Raw genomic sequence first — 21,327 nt, forward strand, 5'->3', positions numbered from 1 at the left:
ATTAAAATTAAATAACCATAAACAAAATTAATGAATAACATTTTCTGGTTCGTATCCCCACTTTTTAGGGAATTTATTCACTAGCTGATTAGAATGCCAAAAGTAGTCGTTTTCCATCATGCAATCGGAATCAAACTACACAAAGTTCCAGTACTGCCTTGAAATAAAAAAAACCCTTATGAGTGCCTCACTTTTATAGAAGAAAAATACATTAATAACTTTTTTTAGAAGGCAAAGAAGCCCACCTCACTAAATGTGGCATCTTTCTAAAATTTCTTTAAAAATATTTCCTAAATTTCTTGTTTAGTTTGGTTTTAATTCTGTGGCAAGCCATTTTGGGGGATATTGTTCACATTAAATGCATTTGCCTGAAAAAGTATTATTCTGAAAATCTAATTTTATTCCTATTTCAAGCAGTCGGCGACAACAGTAAAATTAGTCTACATAAGAAATAGGTACAACTCCCTTGGAAAATTAATCTTTTTTAAGAGCCTTGTACCTAATTGCCACGTGATAAAACCTGTTGTGACACTTTGGGCCAAGATGAAGCAGCATTTTATATGACAATAATGTGTTATTCTTACCCTGTTTTGACATGTTTTAGGGCTATGCATGTTTTTGGTTAGTAATTTTCGGTGAGCATCCTGCTGCCTTGCCTCAGCACCTTGTCACAAAACAATCCCAAGTTCTACTTTGACATTTTCTTCCCCAGAAATACAGATTATGTGGGATGTCTGACTTACTGTACAAAGACTAATTTGCTTATATATTGCCAGTCAGTTCCCAGGCATCCATCACATTTTACAGGCACAAAAACTGAATAGTTTTGAATTACAAAAAATGCTAATAACGACAATTTTGAAGCCATTAGTTCTTAAACTCCTGGCACTGTGCATGTTCATAGGTGAAAAGAACCTGAGGGAATATGGAGAAACTTCAGCTCCAAAGGTGGGTGAGACCAGTGTGTAAGAACTACCCAAGCAAAATAATCAAGAATCAAAAACCTTCCTGAGAGATTGACACAAAACTCTGCTCAAAACTGACCCCCATCCTTTGCAAGCCCTCAACTTCTGTAAGAATGAAAACCAAAAAGAGTCTCACCCTTTTGGAGATGGAGAAATGGGAGAGCTTCTATTCCCTGTGGGTGCCTCACTCCTGCAAGTTCCAGCAACTGCTGGTGTTCAGGTGGCTCTTCCCCTCAAGAGGTTAAGTGGAAATAGGTGTAGATGATGATGAATTTAATTACCACCTGAAGCTCAGGCAGGACCAGGCCTATAGGGAAGCAGATTTCAGTGTGTCCTCAGCTGTGGAATGAGAGACAGGTGCAAGCTAAAAAAAAAAGCAGGCCAGTTCTAATCACTCCTCTTCAATGCAGCTGCTTTAACAAGAGCACAGAGGGGTTTTTTTGGACCACGTTTAGAAAATGGGAATTTCCATCTTTTTGTTCTTAAAGCACTGTGCAGAAAGGTCACTGGTGCTGGCAGTGGCTAATCTGTGACATCTGAGCAGCCCCTTAATGGGGTGAATTGCCTGTACAAATACCCCCAGCGGCACTCACAGCCCAGGATCCGCTCAGAAATGCTTTCATTCATTTCCTGTTACCGGGTTGGTCTTCCAGTGCCTCTGGATAACTTCCTGGCAGCTCAGTCAAACCCCATGTGCAGACTGGCATTTCCACAGTTGTGCCTTTGATTCGCAAGCCAGCACTTGATGCCTTCTATTGATCATATTCACCCACCTTCCTCAGCAGGAGCCACCTGGAGACCCTTCCTGGTGCAATCTGGAGCGACCCCAGGAGACCAGCAGTGGCATTAGTGCCTCCTGTCCACCATCTGCTCACTGTTCCCTTTGTATTCACCAGCCCATGGAGTCCTCACCGGGTGTGGAAGGACTCCGTGCCCTTCCTCCTCTGGATGATACAAATATGTTGCTCCCTCACTTCCCAGGGTACATTTATGGCTCTTCACTCTTAAAGGATTTGCTGTTCAGTAGCATTTGAATGACCAACAAATACTGATGCCAAAAACCCTTGAAATTGGAGCATTTTTTGGTAATTCAGCTTTAAATACAGTTGTCACACACGTGGGATTTATAGTCACAAGATTCCTTTACTAAAGGCAGTTGCAGAAAGAGGTGTTTGAGCAGCAGAACCCAAAATTCACGTGGCAAACCTCAGAGTAGGGTCTTCTTTCCCACAAGGCTGTAATACCAGGATTATGAGCTCAGTTTTCCTGACACCTACAAGAGTTCTGATGAAGTGTAACTAAACTCATTGACCCCCTTGATGGAGAACACGTACTGCCCTCAGGAGAGAGAGCCCAGCGCCGGCAAGTGATGCAGCTTCTGTATCCCTGGGTATAGCTGAGGCTGTGCTGCAGTCCAGGGAAAATCCTGGCAGCTTGAAGGCAGAGGGAAGGAGATGCTCTTGGGGCTTCTCTCCTGAGTCCCAGTGCCCACCCCCAGGTAGGTCAGCGGAGGTGGAGCAGAGTCAGGGCCCCGAGTGGGTGGTCTAGGCACTGTCCTTCCTCCCCCTCCGCTTCCCAGCTGTCAGTTCAACATCAGTGCACTAGACAATCAGTGACAGAGCCAGGGCTAAGAGGGCAAAAAGGAAAATACAGCATTTTATGCCACATTTTGGACCATATAGCGATGGTGTGGAGGTGGAAAAGCATTCATGGCCCAACCTGCCTGTACTCCATCTGTTTGCAACAAGATCCTTAGTCCCTGTGTAAGCAGAAGGAAAAGGGATGGGTTGTTGTTTTTTTTTTTTTATTGCACATTCATGAAGATTTTGAAAGGAGGAAACCAAGCAAGCCAAAATTAAATGTAATTTTCTCTTTTTCCCTACAGACTCGGTCTGGATGGATGCCAAACCACATTTTGGAGGGGTGAGAAAGGCCCAACATCTGCTTCTGGTGTAACTGTTTGTATCTTCACTCTAAGAAAATTAGGTTTGAAATAATCTCAAATTGTCTGACACCTGTATCCTATTAGAAGTGACACATGGAAACACCTTCAGCGCACTGAATTTAGCACCGTGTCAACAGTTTAAAGTTAACAGGGGAAAGAAAGGGTAAAACTCATTGCTTCCCAGTTCCTGCTGACACAGAGCTTGTGTCATTGCACGGGATCACAGGGCAGGATCGATCCATAAATGGAATGGGCTTTGAACCAGTAATTGTCATATGGGCTGTGTCCCTGGCTCTGCTGCAATTACCTTCAGTGTGCACCTCAAGGTGACTGGAGGATTTTGAGCTCAGTGCAGGCTCACCTGAGGGCTGGGTGCCAGCACGTGGGACACGGACACAGCAAGTCCAGGGACCTTTTCTCCTCAAGTTCAGCTCAAGTAACTTGTAGCTTATGGGACTAGTGAGCAGGTCACATTTGTCCCAAGAAAGGGAGACAAATTCCTGCAAGAGAAGACAAATCCTGCCTGGTACAGAGGTTTATTGGGTTTTAGAGAAAAACCAAAAGAATGCTGAAGCCACACAACTGGTTTTGCTGCATTGCCTATGCAGGCGTTGAAAGGATTGAGTTTAAACTCTCTTCCCAAACCTAAGTAACCTCCCACTTGCAAATTCCTCACTTTTAGGAACAGATCTGGTCGCCTTTTCCCAGATAACATACTGACAGTAAGACCCAAGTTATTCTGAGAAGGACATTTGTTAAAGTTCATAAAACTTTATGACTTCTATAAAATTTATACTACCTAAAAATACACTATCCATTACAAAGACAAATGTCTACCCATTCATTTTTAAACATGTTCCTTTGAGAACTTTTGAGAGACTGTTTTTTAATGTTAGTCTGAGAGTAAGGGAAACTGTTTACTTTTTAGAGAGTACTGTTTTTCAGCAGATCTGCATCTTCAAGGAGCAATGTCTGGAGTCAAGGAAACAGGACACACTGAATTTTAACATGAATTAGGGCATAGTAATGAAAAATATGCTAAAAATAGGAAAATGGCAATAATGGAAAGACAGACCAATGACACTGATCCATTTTCTACAGAGCAGAAAGCAAGCAGGACCCTGTAACAAGAAAGAGTGTCAAGTACAAGTTTAGGCTTTCTTTAACCCCAGGACAACCAAATGAACTTCCTAAATAGTGTGGCACTAGTGACACTAAAGAAAGGATAATACATAATATTTTACATGCACCCATAAGCTGAAAAATATGGTGGAAAACTTGCAGCGCAATGAAATCTGTTTGAGGTGGAATTTATTATAAGGGCGTTTTAGAGAAATTTCAAGCCTACTTATATTTGTTTTTAATATAAAGTGGAATCCCTTCTAATTTACTGGTCAAACAAGACATACACTGCTAAGGGCAAAGTCTCCTAAAATGCTTTAAAACCTAGTATTGACCATTTTCTTACCTCATGCATGAAAACTGCCTTATAACTTCATCTGTAGATGGCCCCAATGCATAAAAACACAACAGAGAAGAAGAATTTCTGTCCAGTTGAAACAAGTTCCCTTCCATTGGTACCACTTAATGCTTTCTGATTTATGGAAATGTTATTCAGTTCATCTTCCTAAAAATTCACTGGATTGGAAAAGTAAAAGGGTTGTTCACATTATACTTTCAGTGGAAAATGTTTATGACAATATGATTATGGAGAAAAGTGCAAGCAGACCAAAAACATCATAATACATAAACGGGCAATTTCAACGCTGTCGGTCTGACTGGTTTGTTCTGATTTGCTTTCTGAAAGGTTCAAATTAAAACAACTGATCCTATTCACTGACTCAGGAAACTCCTGGTGTTGCTCAGGGCAATGCAAGTTGAATCCCAGTTGAGTTGGAATGAGTTGGTTCCCAGAGTTCATGTGGAGACTGACAGCTCTGCCAGCCCAGCGCGTGCTCAGTGTTCTCAGAACACGCTCAGCGAGCGTTTGTCTGGCAGAAGTTACTCAGCAATTTTGAGCAGCTTGACCACAGTGTGTTATCACCAACAGAGATTTTTCTCCACTGAACATGCAAATGCAACTTTTTCTGAGAAAATGTGGTCGTGTTGCTTTCAGACACAATTTGAGGGCAGATCGCTCATATGCTGACAATATGAGCAAATATTGATGCTGGTGTTGTTTGGAGAGCAGCCCCATAACATGCTGCATCTATCAAACAATTACCTTGTCAGTAGCTCTTTAAAGTCTGGAAACATGGATGTGCACAAGCAGCTCTGTTGATCCATGTCATTCCCCACACCAATAACTTGCAGCTGGAAACCAACAACCTAATTTGTACCTTCTTGGGCTATGAGATGTTCTGACAATTTATTGTGCACAGGAAATCCAGACTTTGGAAAATAGTTTTTGCTGATTCTCTGTGCTTCTGGTAGATTTTTATTGCACTCTAAGCCAGGGATTGCATCGCTTAGCCCATAATGATGAAATTATTCTGAATTTGGTTATTGGTTTGTGCTGAAGCAGGACTGAACTTCAGTTCAGTACCTATTATTCCTGACATAGAAGGGCTAGTTTCTTATTATGGTCATATAGAAAATCTTCCTCATACTCACCACAATGAAGTAATTAAATAGATGAGCAAGGGAAATCCATTGGTTACATGGAACTTATTCCTTCATTTCTATTCTCGCTTTTTTTAAATGACAGCTGTTTGGAACAACGATCCTGCTCCTCAGTAACAAAACAGCCAACGTTAACTTGTCACTCTAGTAGGAAAAACAACAGCCAAAATGCTGGGAACCACATCATGTCATTTGCTCTGTTATGGAGTGTTGGCATAGCAACTGTGAAGTTGCCACTTTTTACAGCTTTTGAGGATTTATGAAGAAAACCCCCACTAGTGACTTGTCCAAATTTTGATAACAGAAAGAACAGCAGACGTAAGGGGGCATTATCTTATTTTTACAAGAGTGTAAAGGAACACAGACCCAGGGCTCTGTCACTCCTAGTAACAGTGGGGGTTTCCAGTGTTGCTAAATTCACTAAATTAAGTTTAGATGTGCTTTCCAATTGAAGCAGTTACAAACTGCTCCAGAGCCATCCCTGCCTGCAGCAGCTTGTTGGATAGTACCTGGAGATAATGGATTGACACTGTTACTGACTTGGCCAAGAGCTCAAGGTCATTCCCCCTCCCCGTGCCAGTGATGTACAGCAGTGCTCGGCTCCACTGATGGGCTCATCCTTCTCAGAGGCACTGACCAATGTGAGCAGCTGCCTGAGGGGCTGTTTGATCTTTCCACTGCTTTGCAGGCAACACCACACTGCTCAGGGGGAAAAAAAAAGAACAGAAAAAGGAAAAAGCCCACTATTAGAAAAGATTTCTCAGCAAACGTAGCCGAGCCGTGCCCGACCTCCGTATCTTCGCTTGTTCCCCAAAGGCAGCACATGTAAGATATTTCCTGTCTTTCATGTTACTGACTGGAATGCATCATGAAGCCCAAATTTGCAACCTGCTGTCTGTTTTAGTCATTAAGCATGACTTTCTTTGTCTCCTGATGTGAGCTTAGGCGAACTGCTCACTGTTGCACAATTTTTTCAATATTCCCCCCCTCTCCTAGACAAATAAAACAAAAAAACCCAGCCAGGCCAAAAGCTGAAATTCAGTCATCAGCTGAGGCTGCTGTGTCTTAAAGTATCTTATTCCCACATCAGCACATCCCACCCTGCTCTAGACCACCAAAACATTAGTCACAGCAGCCTCCACCTGTTATTCAGGGGCCAAAATTCAAAAGTTAATGAACAACCATTAAAAGCAGCCATTAGATTTCAAAAGAGCTTATCTGACAACCTGAAAGGTGGAGTTCACTGGCTGCAGCTTGGTGCTACATTCACTCATCTGTCAGTAACATCAAGCATTGGGATCTTTATATTATTTTTTACAATTACATCCACTCTGCAGAGACACACCATAAGGTATTCAACTACTCTTTGCCAGCTGCTCTATCTTGGAATACTATTCACAAAACAAACAGTTACTTGGTATTTCAACCTCTGACCATCTTGAAAATCAACTGAAGACAACTTAGAAGGACAATAAAATATACACAGCATGTAAAATGCAAGTCTGCTGTGTTTTGATGCCCACAAGTGGCACACAAGTACTGGTTATGACTTTGCTCCACTAATGTTATATATATATATTGTCAATATATGTGTTTAAAATAAAAGAAACTCTTAAATCCTTGACTGTATTTATACTAAGCCTTCTGTATGAGAGAAAAGAACTAAAGGTGCACATGACAAACTGATACCTGATTTGAAAACCAGGTTGGCGAGAGGGATCTCAGCCTGACAAAAAGTGACCTGTGGGGCTGCTCTGCCACTCCAATAATGAATGTTTATTCCATGAGGAGCAAAGAACTTGATTTCCTGCTTATTTTTGCCCTTTGTCCTCTAAGTCTCCTTCCAGTGCCATAAGCTGGACCATCTGCTCTTGCCCTGCGTGGGAATGTGTGGCTGGATCCCTGCAGTGGTCAGTGTGGAGCTGGAGCCACGGGCTGGCCCAGCAGCTGCTGTCAAACCCACGAGGTAACTGATGGTTTCTGATGGTGTTTCTGTCAGTGCAGCTACAACATGAATCCCTTCCTTCTGTCCAGCTCCCAGTGCTCCTAGACTTCATGGGCAATTAAGGTGATTAAGTCCCACCTCAATTGGAATGGCTGAGGCCTTCCCAAGGTTATGGGTGGCTGGGTTAGGAGCAGCCCATTGCTCTCAGCACAAACACCCAAACCCTCCCAACCGGCAGGAACAAAGTTGCATGAACAATTCAGCAGCTACTTTGTAAATTGTGAAGTTGCTTTTTTCTTGTATAGTAATTTGGCATCAGTCACTGCAAGAAAGGGGAAAGAACCTAAAGGTCACCTCATCCGTTTATCTGCAAACACAGTTGTGTCATTAAACCACGTCCCTCCTCTGAGTCAGGCTTTGTTGGTTTGAATGGTTTGGAATAGCAAGACAGAAAACCGATAGACTACCTGCCAGTTTTCTAGTTTAGTTAAAAATGTTGGTCCTAAGGGAGAGAAAACACTGAATTTAGTTCTATAACAGCATGAGTTTCAGTCTTTCCCCTTTAGGAAAAGTTGCAGGATCCCAGACATGAGTCACCTCTTTGGAAGAAAAGGGTGGAATATTACAAATATTTCTGCCCAGGGGCTTCACCAAGAGGTGGGAGGATTGATGGAAAGTGTCTGGTCATGCCATGCATCTCCCAGGCTCACCATTTCCAGCCTTGCCCATTTGTTTAGGAAGCTGTGAGTTCTGGTGGAATAGGAATGCTCAGGCAGTTTATACTGTTGTGTTCCCAGTTGCAAATAACACTGTGCAGTTCAGTTCAGCTGTAGACCATGGGCTGATAGCCTAAATTATTATGTTGGGAATTACTTTCCCTATGGCTCAAAGTAATTAATTGATTCTCATTATCTGCTTTAGTTCTGGATTTTCTCATGAGTTTTAAACAGATCCTAAACAGATCATTATGGGGAAGCTTTCATAGTGAGGATTATAAACATCTCTAAAGCAAGATCCTTGTTAGGAGGCATTTTCCTCTAGTTCAGTCTATTAAATATGTCTGAAAACAACCAACAGAACAGTAAGATCTTCTTGACTGACAAGCAGAAATTATTTACTCGCTTAATGGTTCATGGAAACTTGTTTTCCCAGCAGTCACGAGAGTTAATTATAAAGCCTTGTATCAGCTTAATAAAACCCAAAAAACCCCACATCCTCAAAACTTCAGACTATATGGCAAATCACTGTCATAGACAGAGATGTAAATACAAACCTATGTATTTTGAGGGAACTTGGAGCCAATCTTCTATAAATTGCCTAAATTACTCAGTGCCCACAGACCAAAGCCAACTGAATAAAGGAAAAAGTGCTCCTTGTTTTCATCGTTGAAAGAAATATGGCTGGGCTGAGATGAAAACAAGACTGGCACGTTAAATATCACTGTCAGGAAAAGGACTACTGGTCTGATTGTAACTCCCATGGGCTTCAGTCAACTGCCTGCAACCATGAGATTGGCACTGCTTAAATTCCCAGCTTTCCAGAAGGATGAAGCTCACTCCCTATTCATCTTTGCCACCATCTGAAGAATTAAGAGAGTGGCTGGTGATGAAGAGCTAATCTATCATGTTTCTAGTGACAAGCATGGCTGTTATAAAACAGACACTCTTACAGCACAGGGGAACCTCCCCCACGCTTTTTCTTTCTTCATTAAACACTTGTTGAACATTCAGCTCAGGTCCCCTGAAAACATGTCTAGAGAAGTGCTGATCCCAGAATTAAATCCCTTTCAGGGACATGCAATACAAGTTGCCTGTAACATGCCACTTGCAGGTATGGATCTACATGTACTGCTGTTCTCACAGCTGAAGTCATGCAGTTATTCCTTAAAGAAAGGCTTTGAGAAGTCTTCAGGGACATCCAGCTGTCTAGAAAAACAGCTAACAGAGATATTTACCTTTGATTTAGTCAATATTTGGTTCATCTGAATATTTGCTCTTTATGGTGGAATGGCTGAGGACAGGGAGCAATTAGGAAATTTCTGGACCAAGGTCAGCTCAGGCACAGTCAGTATGAAATGACTGTCAAAGATAACATTCAAAGTTTTCCAGGGGACTAAGGAAAGACTGTGGAAGGAAGGAATGTGGGCTGAAAAAAATAGGAAGGCTTCAAACCAGGGAGTTTGAACTGACACACAAACTCTTGTCCTGGAAACAATGAAGTCTCTAGGCAAGAGAACCAAAGAAAATGAGTCTCTAAACGTTAAAGCCAAATTATTCTCCCTTGTGTGGAGAAAGAGAATCAGAGGCTTAGAGTAAATACTTGAGTCATCTGATCCACATGCTATAGCCACAACTCATTAGGTATCTGCTAATTACAGCTTTGAAAGATGCCATGGAGTGACACAAGGCAGCCCTAGATGTATTTAGTTAGTTTTACAACTGAGGAGCCTAAGAAACCCTTGGGTTCTTTCCTACAGTCAACAGCTTCAACAAAGAGCCTCTACATTAATTACAACCACATCTTGTCTATTTTTATATATGAGAAACACTACAATCCTTTACAAAAGCCATAAAACAGCCATTATCATTTAGGGATGCTATTAATCAAGGCATTCTCGAGTGTTTCCCTTCTCAGCTCCCTTGCCTAGATTGCAGCCCAACAGCTCGTTGGTGTTTAACTAGAAGCAGTGTGGCCATGGGCAGCCCCTGCAGAGAGCTCAGCATTTTGATTTCCCTGCAGGAAACACTGAGCTGTGATGCTTCCTGCAAAGGGGAGACCCTCAAGTGTCTGCGGGCAATCCCAGCACCGAGAATGTCAAAAAGGATTGAAAATACCTACTTCGTTCTGAAAGTACCCTTCATATTGTTGCTTCTCTCCTCCACTCCTGGAAAACCAGTGCAACAAGCAGAAAAGAAGCTGAATTCTCTTTGCACTACCCCAAACAGGTTATTTCTGGGATCCTGGAATACTCAACTGAAGATTAAGAAAAGCTTTCTAACATGAAGGGCAAGTGGTTGCCTAATGAAGCTGAAGGGTTGTCATTATTGGAGATATTTAAGGACAGTTCAGACAAGCCTCTGTTAGGAACATTAGTGTAAATATTCTTCTCTGGGGCAGGAGTATGGATTAAATGATATCCTACGATCCTTTCTGACTGCCTGACTCTACAACTCACCAGCCTACCCACCCTGCATCTTAACAGTTTTCTGCATCATTTTTAAACTTGCAACCCCTGAAGAAGACGGAAATCTCAGTTACTTAGTAATAAAAAATGAAAAATAAAAATCCCCTAAAATAAATGGGATTGTTATCTGATAGAGAAGTAAAAAATGAGGCTGAAGAAACACATGATGAAAGAAGATACCAGAAGCACAGCAGTATAAATTAGGAGTCACAACGGCGATATAAATCCTGGGAGCAGGTTGGCAGAAACCTGACATTTTTCATTTCTCCACAAAGCCATTATGCACATCTAGTGAACTAGAGAATTAGGACTAGTTCTGCCAGTTTGAGTCATGGCCAATTTAGGGGAGTTGCAAAGCTGCCCTGTCTTTGGGTTCACATTAGACACCTTCACTCTCCAGCAGCTTATTTAGTGCTGCAGTAGATTGGCTTTGAAGCATCACTCTGAAACATTTCTCAAGGTGTCTAGAAAGCAGTCCAGTGTTAGAGGAGTGAGTTATCTTCTTTTTTTCCTCTGTGACAAATAAAATAGGAACTGCTTAGGTCAGACTGGTGCACTGCTTAAAGCTCCTGCTTTGAGATGTGCTTCTGAGCCTTGACACCAGCAGCCCAGGGCCAGGGCACCAGTTACCAGAGACACAGAGCCAAAAGGGACCTCAGTCGGTCCTTCCCCCTGCCCAAAAGATCCAGCACACAGGAAGAGGATGGCTGAGCAGGGCCAGCCAGGAATAGCTTGGTTCTTCCATGTGGTTTTATGGGGCAGTTAATTTTTATTGCCTGGTAATTACTGAGGAAGGCTTAGACAAGCTGGCTCTCCAGCCCACATGGCAGCAGGCTTGTGTGGGCACTCAGCTCACAAAACTCAGCTGCATCATAATGTTTCAGAGGGGAAAGCCAGTCCATTAGCAAAGCCACGTTCAAGAATACAGTTTAGCCATACTTTGGTACTACCAGTAAAGGATATACCAACTCTCCAGTTAAAATAAAAAAAAAAACAACTTGCAAAAAGGAGCCAAAGAACAGGAACAAGGGACAAGGTATGGGCTGCAAAGAAAAAGTACAAAATAGCACCACCACTGAAGCTGGTACAACAAGGAGTGAAGAAGAGGAAAGAGAAAGCCTTAGAAGAGGAAAAAAAGCATAAATACTGAACATACTCATTTTTCAAAGGAGAGGTAGCACAACCCAGGGGTACAACCACCGTTGTTTAAAGCATTGGGAATTATTCCCAAGGAAGTCATTTGATATTTCCTCCTTCTTTACTGTTCCCTACTATGGTACTATCTCTTCACATCCTCAGTGTGTGTGAGCAGAACACACCAGTACTTGTAAGATTAGTTCTTCTCTGTAGAGGCACTGAATGTTTCTGAAACCATGGTGACCTAATGCCAGTTACCTAGTTTTGATTCTCTATACCCGTTTTAAACTTTACTTAAATCTTAAAGCTAAAAAGATATCAAACAATCCTAAACCATGTGATAAACATATGCCAAAGTCATATAATTTCCAATCTCTTCTGTTCATTCTTTGCAATAAAAGGGAAAAATTACAGTTGATTTACTGTGCACTCAAACTTTGGGAGAATCCAGGAACATGTGGGATCAGTTTAGGTCAGGATCAAAACCCCATAATTTAGCTGAGAGCAGCTTCCAAACTAAGCTCATATTTTTTCAGACTATATTTATAGTGCAGTTACTATGTGCCAGTACATCATTAAATGTCCTAAAAACTAAACCCACCCTATTCTTTATGGGGAGGGTTTTTTCCCCTTAAGTCAGAAATACCCATTCCAGGATAATTCTGGACAGGGAGAGAGAGGACTGACTTGGATTTCCACCACCCCATTTGTGATACAAAGCTGTCTCTCGTGGGCTGCTCTGTGTGTCTGACACAGATAATGATGCAATTCTCCAACATTCTGGTTTCTGTGCTGTGTGTTCAACCACATGGTTCTGTTTCAAAGCCTGATTATTTCCGATCCTGCTGCATTAAAGCTGCAAACTGAGAAGAGTATTGTGCAGGAGACAAATTGGACAGGCATCAGAGGCCTTAGTTTAACATACTTACCGGAGGAGTGGTGTTTTTGATGAGTGTTCAGAGCTGAAAACTTCTCCTTATCACACAGAAGTTGGTGTCTGCAGGGGGAGGCCTGGGGAGAGCAGTGCTGCCTGGAAAAGCAGCCAGCTGAGCCGGTATCTCTCCCGAACAACAGCAGGACATGCTGAGCTCAGGAAGCTGGGGAAGAATGAGTGAAATCATGTCACTGACTACATCAAGAGTCTACAGCTGTTGCAACATCCACAAACTTATTCCAAACACAAAACATGAGCTGAAAATGTGCTATTTCAAGACTATTTTTCTCCCCCCCCTCGGCCTTTTACCACTTGAATGTGTGCAGAAGACACAGTCTGAGTATTAAATGTTTTTCTAACAAGAAAATAACAGAGACAGAAATAAGTACCCTGGGATTCAGGGAGCCAGTGCACACACAGCGGCAGGAAACACTGCCAGGTTACTATAAGCATTCATAAAATGGTCTCTTACTGTCTGACTGGAAAGCACTGAACGTTCAGTGGGATGGACTGAAAGGCAGCCAACATGGCAAACAGCTCGGGTGCTTCCACACCAAGAATTACCTTTATCAAACTTTAACTAGTGATGCCAAAACATCTTCAGCTTCCAGCCATGAAATGGGCAACAAACACGCAAGTTTGCTACTTCATAGTAACATATGTTTGGTCTCAGGAGGTTAAACGCTCATCTGTTTCTGAACTGTGTTAAAAATCTAAAAAAAACAAACCCACAACCTCTTTTTCCCTGTCCATGCTGCAGAAACATGTCAGCCTGCACACAAATTATGGCTTTGCAGGACTTGTTATCTCTCATATTTCTCATGACATAATGGTCCTTGTGTAGACCTGTAAAGTAAAACAGAGTTTTAAACATGTATAACAAAACTGAGCCTTCAATTACCGTGGGTTTGTTGACAGGAGGAAAAGGGTCTGGACACATAGATAACATTTGGGCTGAAGAGAAGTTCAGATTGCTGTGACACAGACAGCAAAGGGACAGAAATCTTGTTGCTTCCCAGAAACAAAGGTAAATAAGGACTAGATTTTTAACTCCACCTTCAACTCTAACTTTGGACCCATAAAAACAAATACAGTGTAAATTATACTGCGAAGACAGACAAACCTGAAGTGAAGAACAAGCCTCTCACTTGATACTGATTAAAAGAAGGGGCTGTACAACCCTTCTGATAGCCCTTAGTGACTTCATGGCACCAGCAGGTACTTTTGTCAGTGTGGCTTTTCAACCTTAGCAATGAGAAACCCAGCAAATTAAATAAGCTAAATCTGCCAGTGATCCTATAGCACCTTTTTTTTTCCTCTTTATTAAAGCAGTCAGAAAGGCAAAAAAATCAAAACCAAACCCACAAATGTACCGTTTCACTGCAGAGCTATAATGTATTAAATCATCGATATGAGTCAACAACATCATGCTGCTGGGAAAAAATGGAAAACTGTCCTGGGAAAAATAAACAAGTGTCATCTGTAGAACACATGGTGTAACACTCCCACTTGGCTCGGTGGTGGGAAGCAGGCGGCTCAGCTGTGGGCACCACCATCCCAGGAGGATGTGGACACAACAGGAAAAACCTGGAGAACAGGAACAAGGACACTGAGGGGTCTGGGGAAGGAGGTTATTAGAACAGGCTGAAGGCTGTTTGTTCGAGGGGCAGAGCCCTCTTTGTCTTGGTCTCTGGACACGTGAGGAGCGGTTGGGAGGAAGGGAAGAGTTCCCTCTGTGCCCCCAGGCCCTTGGACAACAGTAAGGTCACTGAGGAGCAGAAGTGTCAGGGACAAGACCAAGACAAGCACCCCTACCGTGACTTTCAGTGTACCAGGGATTATAAATTTGTGCAATATGATTTGGCTGCTTTCTGACAAGTTCCCCCTGACCTTGCTGGCCGGTGCATTCCCTGTACACAAGTGTTTGCTCTAAGCTGCCTCAGCCCACTGCCAAAGCAAGAGTGCTCAGCACTTCCTTCTGGTGCCCACCTGGCCATTGGTTTCCAGCTGCTCCACTTTGATCTCCCTCCCTTCTGTGTTTCCTGGGAATGCCTCATTAGTGGTTGGCCTGTCTTTCTCCTGAGCCTCTTCCCCTGGGAAATGTGCTGGGTTCCCTTGGCTGACTCACTAACACTTCACCAGGAGCAGCTAAAGAAAGAGGAGCAACTTGGTAGTTTCCACAGCTTGACCAGGTTTCACAAAAGATGTGCTGAAAACTAAACTAACAACTCAGTTAAAATAAGTGGGCGGAACTGAAAGGACTTTCTTTGTGCTTAGAAGTATAGCAGTGCTATTTTTAAAGAATTATTTCTTCAGCTTAATTTTTTTAAATGACAACATTGCATTCAAATGTTACTGTACAAAGTTAAAATGCTTCCAAGCACCAGTATTCACTCGAGGCACCACCATTCCCATCTGAAATTTTAGGGAAACAGAGGGAGTGGGTAGGGAGAGAAAGAGAAAAATCTTTTTCAGAATTGTGTGTTGATAAACCCAAAAATAGAAACATTTTCCAAGCAAATTTTCTACGTGCAAGTATCCCAGTTTCCCAGCAACTCTGTTAGTGACATAATGTTGACTTGGTGGGAAAGCAGCTCTGGACAAGAAACTAAGAGCTTTCTTGGAGTCTATTCATAACCCTGCATTTGCATTTGATAAATTGCTTCTTTGTTACAGCAATTCCCCTTTAACGTGATGATTGATTATTCTTGTTTTACACAAAAAATATTTGGTTTAAAATGCTAACCTTTCAGCATTTTCTGTACCATTAGGTCAGAAGTTCTGTCAAAATGTTCCAAAACTTCCAAGAAGTTGCTTAGGTATTTTCCTCAATTAAAAACCATCTTACATATGCTAAGTTTCTCTATATATTATATATAACTGGCACTAACTTTTATAGCCTGGTTTTAATAGGTTTAAAACAAAATGTTTAATTATCTAGATCATTATTTAAAGCCAAAAGAAAGTGAGTTATAACACTGTTGTTGCCATAACAAGAAATAAAAAATTTTGTCTGGTGTTTTCAATTTATATTCCAAATATTTGTCAATTCCCAAAACTGCATTCACAATTTCTTGAAAGAAAGGCACAGGATCCAAGTTTCTTCTAATTTATGCAGTTGTAATTTTTTTTGACATAATGGAGTTATTCATTCAGCGTGAGCAGGACCACACTCTGAGCAAGCTGGACCTTAAAAACACATATTGCAACCAAGCTGATGCCAAGGGGAGTGCTTCCTTAGGACTCTTTAGCAGAAATTCATCCAGGCAATTCCTCTGCCACAGCTTCATCAGCCTTCTTGGGATAGCAGTGCGGGACTTCTCCAGGTCATTTCGAGCTACCCCAGCAAGTGAGGTGAGCAATGAGGCAGAGATTTAGTTCCTGCCACCACTCAGAAAAGAAGTTTTTATCATTGTACTTCTGGTGAGGGGCATAACACAGCCCTGCCCTGAGGTATCTAATAAAGAGTGGCCTCCTGTCACCTCCTTTCCAGGCCCATCCAAGCAATGCCTTGGGAACTGGGCACACAGCAATGAGCATCCACCTGCAGTTTGAGAAACACCCAGCCCACACATGCTCTGCTCCTCTGCATTCTCTGCTACTTCAAATTCAGCTTTTCCCCAAGCACTCTGTAAAATTTTTCTCCACTTAACCTCAAATTGCCTTTCTCCCCTGCTCACAACTGGAGCTGAAATGAAAAAAATAAGCTTGGCTTGTCTTGGAGCGTCAAGAAATAAAACCAGCTTTGAAACAACTGCAGAACAGCAGAAGTAGGTTTCAGTGGGACTTCTAATGTGCTGTGAATTACACTCGTGCTTAATTAAATTACCTTGCTGACTCAGAGCCTAAATTAATGGAATATACACTCTGTAGTGTTTCTTTGGCTTGGGTAATTAAAGAAAGTAACAAAGTGAGGTTTTTAGATCTAATGTAAATGGAAGTTTCAGTAATTAAGTATTTCTTCATTCCAGCACCTGGCATAGCTGTTTGGGACAGAGCAAATGTAGGAATAGGTGAACAAAATTCTTCAGCTGCTTCCTCTGCTACAGAAACCAAATGGGGGAATTCTTAAGAACCAAACCTGCTTCATCCTGATCCACCTGTAAATATTTTCTTTCAAGCCAATAAACGCTTTTTTAGTCTCCTTTGTACCCCCTGGTTCTGGGTTCCATTTGAAGCCAACAAGTGGGAGCACGAGCTATTTACTTATTTACTTTAAGCCTGGAAAAATGGGAGAGACTTTGAAAAGGCTGGTTTCTTCTTGAGAAGGGGATGAAATTTCACCCTGGCTCTTATTGAAACCAGTTCCCATATCCCAGGCCCTTCCTCTCACTACCCCATCTCTCCCCCACCCGCATAATTTGCCCATTTGTGCATCAAATCTGGTACAATAAATTGACTCCCTAAAGACCAAGAACCCATTTCCACTCCGCTGCACAAGGGCAGCTCCACCCGGGGCTGTGAAATGGCACTAGGGCAGTGGAGGGTAGGCTTTGCAGTATTAACTTGAATTAAACTGGGATTGAAACTAAAGCCCCCTGAACAGAGTTTCTTTTTGCAGCACCAATAAAATCTGCGTTCTTGGCAGCAGGGCCCAAAATCTGGCTGGTGCACTGAAAGCAGAAACCCTTCCCCTGGCTGGGGTCGCCCCTTTCCTTCCCGGGGCTGCCAAGAACCACAGGTCCCTGCTGGAGGGGAACACCCATCACAGCCTCTCCTGGTTTAGGGATACCAATCCATCTGCCTCTGTCCTCAGCTGATGGAAAAAAAATGTATCTGGACAGAAATGAGTGAATGGGGAAAAAAATACTGGTAAAGTCATGAATCTTTCAAGGTTTTTGTTTTGATGTATAAGCTTAAGTCTCCAAGAAACCTTTCTGCAGGTTTAGATGAAACTGCAAATGTGATAAACTAAGCTCTGTGCTTTGCTGGAATAACCAAAATCTATGGACCACACTCACTTTTACTGAAGGAGACCGAGTCAGTTCAGTAGGTTTCTATACCAAGTGGTTATTAATGTTTCTTTGTTGTTACCTGGATTTATCATCCACTGCATCCACGTAATTCTGAAATCCATCTTTGTGCAATGGCATCTGGTACATTATTTCTAGTGAGACACCACTGAGTCTCCCCATAAAGACCAGCTCCATAAAGCAGCCTCTGGTCTCCCACAGGACACAAAGAGGAATGAAAGACCATTCAAAGGGAATCTTGAAACTCTACAGCAGTGAGTCATACAGGGGAAAAGCAAGTGATGATTTGAAGAGCCACTCAAGTTTCCTGCAGCATGGCATCAGCCATCCTGCTGGGAGCATCTTGTTCCCCCAGATGCCCCATTACTCACGGTGCTATATTGTTATGGTCTTCTACAAGCAGCACTGGCAAGGTCAGTAAATAAACTATGGAAGACAAAATTAGTTTTCCTTCAAGATCTAGGAGGAGAAACATTGCCACCAAGGGATCGTTGTCTATTGTACCTTGCCTTTACAAGGATTTCATTGGGAAAAGCACAGATGTTGAAGAGAAAGGTAAAAACACAGAAAGGGGACTCTAGGGCTGTTTTTTCTGGATTGCTATTCCTGGTATTCTGCTGTCAAGTCTCTCATCACTCTCTGGAAACTTTCTGGAATTAATAGAGTGATATAACACCTTCTGGTAAACTTGAAATCTCTTCAGCCTGCAAACAATTCTTAGGGGCCACACCTGCCTTGTTGCTTCCTGTCCCAAGGAAAACTTACTGAATACCCGGCCTTTCAATCACGCTGATATCCCACGTGTCCAAAGCCCTGTCCTGGATTAGCCCGTAGTCTCCCAAACTAGCAAGTGAATCCACTGAGCTCCAGGAGAAACCCCTTTGTTCAGGTAACATAACCAGGTTGGCAATCACCTTCCTAAATGACAAATGCCTTGTCTTTTCCTGAAAGGAAACACAACTTTTGTGTTACACACAGGAAAAGTGCACAACCTGTTACATCAATGGATTTTAATCCCAGACCTCCCAATCCTCCTCTCCAAGAATACTAAACTCGACTACTTGCTATGAGTTTTACAAATTAGCATGGGTCACTGATCTGCCAAAGCCTTAATAAACTCCATTTATATGCATTATAAAATTCTTTCAGAGTCTTGTGGAAAAAATTACTTCTCCTGCAAAAAAAAAAAAAAAAAAGAAAGAAAGAAAAAAAAGAAAATCTGTAAAATCCAACCTTTTTGTGAATTGTACTTGCCAGTTGCATGAGAGCCCACCAAGGATATTACTCTAACCACAAAAGTCATGCTCTTGGAGACCAACCTCCTAGCAAAACTCAAATAAGAAAAATAAATCACTCCATCCCAAGTAGAAGTTGTAGATTTTGCTTTGAAATCCATTCCCCTGATCTGCCACGCTCATTTCTCTGAATAAGCTCCAGTCTGAATTCAGTTTTCTTGCAAGTCAAGGAGAAAAATGGCACAGTCACCCAGACAAACATTCCCCAAAGGCTCCCTTGTTGTGTGCAAGAGCATTAATAATGAGTTATCTCTACTGGAAGCATTTCAGCATAACACACCCTAGTGTCTTACTGGTGGGTTTTGATTTGCTTTGTGTTCTTGCTTTGTTTTTATAGCCACATAACTCCCTGCATCATCTGACTGTGTGGGTCAATCCCATGCAGAAAAAAAATGAGAAATAATCTACTTCTCCAGTGTTACAGCACATGCAGTACAGTGGAGGGTTAATTAACACCCACCTTGCCCTGCTTCCCTTGGAAAATGATTATGCTGGCTAATAAACCTCACAGTTATGAGGCTTTTATGAACTTACACACCCTGCAGTAATTTCAAGTGCATGTGAGGTTTGCTCAGCTGCTCGAACACCTCTCACCTCAGTCACCCTTTCTCTCTGTGAACTCAGGCCCAAGCAAAGCTTCCCATCACTGCAAAGGAACTGTGTGATTGAAAGGGGAAGGAGATTCCTGCACATTCATTCCTTCCATGACTAATTGGAGAGTTTGGAGATATTTTTCCTTTACTGCTAAATGAAACTCTGCTGCCAGAGGCTGAGAGCTGGGGAGCTGGGTGTTTGACATTTATTATCTGATCTCCAGGTGAGCCACTTAAACCTCCAGTGATTTCATTTTACCAACTGTGAAACAGAAGTAACAATCACCACCTACCTTGAGGTGCCTTCAGCATTCCAGTGGAAATGCCATCTCAAGGCATGGCAAGTATTGGCTGAATCTGTTGAACTGTAGGATCAAGTTCTTTTTCCCAGCTTCCCATGGAAGTTCTTGCCCTTAGGAAAGCAAAGAATGCAGAGCATGTATCTCAACGTGAATGCGGAGGTTCCATGAGAACAACCTTGGTGCTACACTGCCTGGAGAAGCTTGGAGCAACCGTCCCCTTCCTCCAGGAATATCAGTTTTTACATAAGACACTACAGTTGAACAAGAAGCAAAGGGGTTTTCTTCCTGCCAGCTGTAAAGAACCCACTCAATGCTACAGGGTAAAGAAAAGAAATCAGTGAAGGAAGCAGGACACACTGTTTCTCTCTCAACACCAGATTTCTGCTGCACACCACAAAATACTCTGAGAGAGACTCTCTCAGGAACATCCCACCATCCAACTGGTCCATCAACTAATGTCCATGAAGAGTTTGCTCGTAGATGACTGACTCAACGTGCTGACAACTTTAATTCTTCTCATTAAAATACTTATAAGATAAACAAGCTACGTGTAATATTTTCCAAAACATTGCAAATAAACACTGCACCAATTTCAGCAGGGACCTTGTAGAATAGTAAAAAAGTGAAAAAGCTTGAATAAATACTTCTAAATAAAAACAGAACTGATCCATACAACAGCTTCTCCATCTGCAAATTCCTGAGAAAACTGATTGAGATCATGGGTGCCCCAAGAACAAGTGAGAGCTGCAAGGCATCATTGTGTGATTTTTCTGACTCTGGGGAAAGCAGATGTCAGAAACATTCTGTACTGCAGCTAAAACTGGCAGGAAAAGAAAAGCCAAACTGCTTTCCTTGATTTTAATAAATGAAATAATGACTATTTTTTCCTTCTGAAAGGAATTAAAGGAGGTTGAAAAAACAGGGAAGGATAACACTTGCAATTTTTGATTTGGGAGATGTGCTTTCATGGTGGCCCATGACCTCAAAAAAGGAGAGAAAAATAGCATTTTTACCAACAAAATGATTTTTTTTCTTAACCAGCCTACACTTTGGCAAAATGTTTTAAGAGATTCTAAGTCATTGCAAACCCCAGTCACAGAAGGAAGCTTTGCACATCCATGTTCCAGTGCACACAAAAATTATACTGCACCCCTCAATATATTCTCAGAGTACTTGGCAACAATGCATTAAATATAACCGTGGTTGCATGTTGGCTCTTTCTTCCTGTACTCAGAGGTGGAAGACTTATGAAGTGGTGTCTTTCATCTTCACAAGTTTGTAGGAGACTTTTTTATTTAGAATACACATTGCAAGGTTTGCTGAGGGGAAAGTCAACAAACTGTGCCTGGCAGCTGGAACACGGAGCAGAGAAACGAGTTCCTGTTGGGGCCGAGTCTACAGCTTCAGATTGGGCACCAGGAGAGCCCAGTGC

At 42.1% G+C, this 21,327-nt stretch overlaps 2 long non-coding RNA genes across 24 annotated transcripts in view; one reads left to right on the forward strand and one right to left on the reverse strand.

The window, feature by feature from the left end:
- The window catches only part of LOC113998683, a 105,302-nt gene extending 98,146 nt beyond the window's left edge, over positions 1–7,156 (forward strand). For both annotated transcript variants that reach the window (XR_005564378.1, XR_005564380.1), the window contains one exon: positions 2,851–7,156. This is a non-coding gene — a long non-coding RNA (uncharacterized LOC113998683). The remainder of the gene's footprint in view (positions 1–2,850) is intronic.
- LOC113998705 overlaps positions 1–21,327 on the reverse strand; it is a 68,382-nt gene that overhangs the window by 43,375 nt on the left and 3,680 nt on the right. For 11 of the 22 annotated variants that reach the window (XR_005564375.1, XR_005564360.1, XR_005564376.1 and 8 more), the window contains 5 exons: positions 19,887–20,005; positions 13,297–13,578; positions 12,728–12,895; positions 3,272–6,231; positions 1,102–2,724 (listed from right to left, as the gene is read on the reverse strand). This is a non-coding gene — a long non-coding RNA (uncharacterized LOC113998705). Of the gene's footprint in view, positions 1–1,101; positions 2,725–3,271; positions 6,232–12,727; positions 12,896–13,296; positions 13,579–14,721; positions 14,881–19,886; positions 20,006–21,327 lie in introns of all 22 variants that reach the window. The other 11 variants (XR_005564369.1, XR_005564363.1, XR_005564358.1 and 8 more) reach the window with 11 other exon arrangements.

This window comes from Pipra filicauda, unplaced genomic scaffold, assembly GCF_003945595.2.
Source record: "Pipra filicauda isolate LSUMZ 115617 unplaced genomic scaffold, ASM394559v2 scaffold312_size1046226_pilon, whole genome shotgun sequence".
NCBI classification, from domain to species: Eukaryota; Metazoa; Chordata; class Aves; order Passeriformes; family Pipridae; genus Pipra; species Pipra filicauda.